Raw genomic sequence first — 3206 nt, forward strand, 5'->3', positions numbered from 1 at the left:
AAAAAAAAAAAAAAAAAAAAAAAAAAAAATCCATTAGTCCATTATCCTATTAATTCTTAAATCCAATAATAGATTAATCCATTCATAAGGGCAGACCTCCTATGACCCCGTAACCTCTTAAAGGCCCCACCTCTCAGTACTGCCACATTGGGGATTAAGTTTGAACATGAGTTTTGGAGGGGACAAAAAAATATTCAAATCACAGAAATTGCTTAAAGGAAGCTGACTCAGTTGGGACAAGGGCCTGTTTTGGTATTCTTTTTATTATTATTATTATACTTTAAGTTCTAGGGTACATGTGCACAATGTGCAAGTTTGTTACATATATATATACATGTGCCATGTTGGTGTGCTGCACCCATTAACTCATCATTTACATTAGGTATTCCTCCTAATGCTATCTCTCCCTGCTCCCCTCAACCCACGACAGGACCCGGTGTGTGATGTTCCCTTTCCTGTGTCCAAGGGTTCTCATTGTTCAATTCCCACTTATGAGTGAGGACATGCAGTGTTTGGTTTTCTGCCCTTGTGATAGTTTGCTCAGAATGATGGTTTCCAGCTTCATCCATGTCACTACAAAGGACATGAACTCATCCTATTTTATGACTGCATAGTATTCCATCATGTATATGTGCCACGTTTTCTTAATCTACTCTATCATTGATGGACATTTGGGTTGGTTCCAAGTCTTTGCTATTGTGAATAGTGCTGCAATAAACATATGTGTGCATGTGTCTTTATACTGGGACTGGTGACTTTATAAGAAGAGGAAGAAAAACTTGAGCTAGCATACTCAGTTCTGTCACCATGTGATGCCATGTGCCACCTCAGGACCCTTCAGAGAGTCCCTCCAGCAAGAAGACCCTCACCAGATGTGGCCCCTTGACCTTGGACTTCTCCTCACCTTCTATAACTGTAAGAAATAAATTCCTTCTCTCTGTAAATCAAAAAAAAAAAAAAAAAAAGAAGGAGAAGGAGAAATTTGCTAAGTTCAAGATCTTAAATGTCCTCACTGTATGCACACACATACACAAAAGGGCAACTATGTGTGGTGATGAATGTGTTGCTTAATTCAATTGTGGTAATCGTTAAACAATGGCTACATATATTAAGTATTCACATTGTATACTTTGAATATATACAATTTTTATTTGTCAGTTATACCTCAATAAAGCTGCAAGAAATTTAAAAAAAATTGGAAACCACCAAAATTTTCTTCAAGAAGAAACTACTTAAACTGTAGTGTATCTATATCTTGACTCAACAATGAAAAGGGACAAACTCTTGATAGAAACACACAATCTAAATCAATCTCTAGACAATTATGCCAAATGAAAAATAATACATACTATATTTATAAATACATACTTATATATACTATACTATAAATACATACTATATAAATATATAAATATTTACATTTCAGTTTAATTTCTGTCTTTGTCACATACTCGGTTTGTGATTCCATCATATATATACACACACAGAGATATGTGTGTGGATAGCATCCTTCAAATAAAGCAATTATTAAAATTGAAAATAGATTAGTGATTGCCAAGGTGCTAAGGGTTAAGAATGGAATGTGGGTGAGAGAAAAGTGAATATGCCTATAAAAAAGCAACAGGAGAGATTCATGTGGTGATTGACATGTTCTGTACCTTCACTGTAATAATGTCAACATCCTAGCTGTCACAGCATAGTATAGTTTTGAAAGATATTACTCTTGAGGATAATTGGGTAAAGGATACATGAGATCTTTCTGTATTACTTCTCATAATTGGATATGAATCTACAGTCATCTAAAAATAAACTTGGAATCACTATGATCTGAGTTTAATTTCTGTCTTTGCCACATACTAAGTGTGTGATTCTGTGATAATCACTTACCTTTTTTAAGCATCATTTTTACCTCTTTAACGGGATCATAATTTCTTGTATCTGAAACTGCCAGTGATAATATATATTCTCACTATGAGTTTAGTAATAGAACCCTCTGGAATTTTAGCTGAGTACACAGATGGCCAGTTAGTTACTACATTTATTAGCTTTCTTTGTGGCCAGATTTGACTATTAAGTGACCAAGTTTTTATCAATGAGATATAAGTGGAAATGATGGGTGAAATTTCTGTATCTCTCTCTGAAGATCAGTTTCTCTCGTTCTGCTTTCCTGATGGTGAGGATATAGAAAAAGAGAACAGTGCCTTGGACTTCCAATAGAAGCCTTCTGTTGAGTCTGGGAGGACCAACCATCTGCCTGTGCTTTATACACTCTTGTGAAGTCAAGCTGTTCCACAGGCCCTGCCAACTCTGAACCACTCATCACTGTAGGGCTATATGAAAGAGAAATAAATTCTATCTTATTTAAGCAGATGTGTTTTTGTACCAATCTAAACTTGGTAGTTTAGATTATAGCTACATTGTATTGCTAAGATATTAAATAAAATATATATAACGTTTTTAGCAAAATGCCCAGTATATAGTATATAGTGATTGTTCAGTAAATGGCAACTGTGTATTTTTTGCAGCAATAGGAAAAGTATAAAACAGTTTCCTCTTTTTTATTTTAATACTTTTTTCTTGTTTTTTTTTTTACCACCCTCACCTTCCTGAAATTGTCTAGTTCCTTAACCTCCAGAAACCACTGTACTCTTACAGTTCCTTTCTTGGACAACTTTTGGTCTTTTTCCTTCTTTGGTCTGCACTTCTCAAGCATTTCTGTTCCATCTTTCTCTTTCTTTTTTTCTTTCTTTCTCAACTCTCTTCCTCTGGTTACATTTATCAAGTGTAATTCTACATACTTATTAATGCTGACTCCCAAGTGTATAAACTGAAGACAGACTTAAGATCCAAGCCAATATTTCTGATTTATTGCTGCATATATCTGCCTTTCCCTTGAGCTTCATATGTCGAGACTGAACTCATCCCTGGCTTTCTCATGTTGTTCTGCCTTCTGTGTTTTCTGAAAGTTACCATCTCCTTACCACTTTGAGCTAAAATCTCAGCAATAACTGCATTTCTCCAACTCCTTATAGCATCATTTAATCTTTTGCAAAATACTTACTTACAACTCTTTTATTCTGTAGTAACAACAAATTGTCATTATTGCCAAGAGGAGAGAGCCATCATTTTTACTGCAGGCACTTCCTCTCCAATATTGTATCCTAAACCGGTCACCTGGGCTCTGCTTGAACACTTTCAGTGATAGG

The sequence above is a fragment of the Rhinopithecus bieti genome, unplaced genomic scaffold (genome assembly GCF_001698545.2).
Source record: "Rhinopithecus bieti isolate Rb0 unplaced genomic scaffold, ASM169854v2 scaffold_28523, whole genome shotgun sequence".
Lineage (NCBI taxonomy): Eukaryota > Metazoa > Chordata > Mammalia > Primates > Cercopithecidae > Rhinopithecus > Rhinopithecus bieti.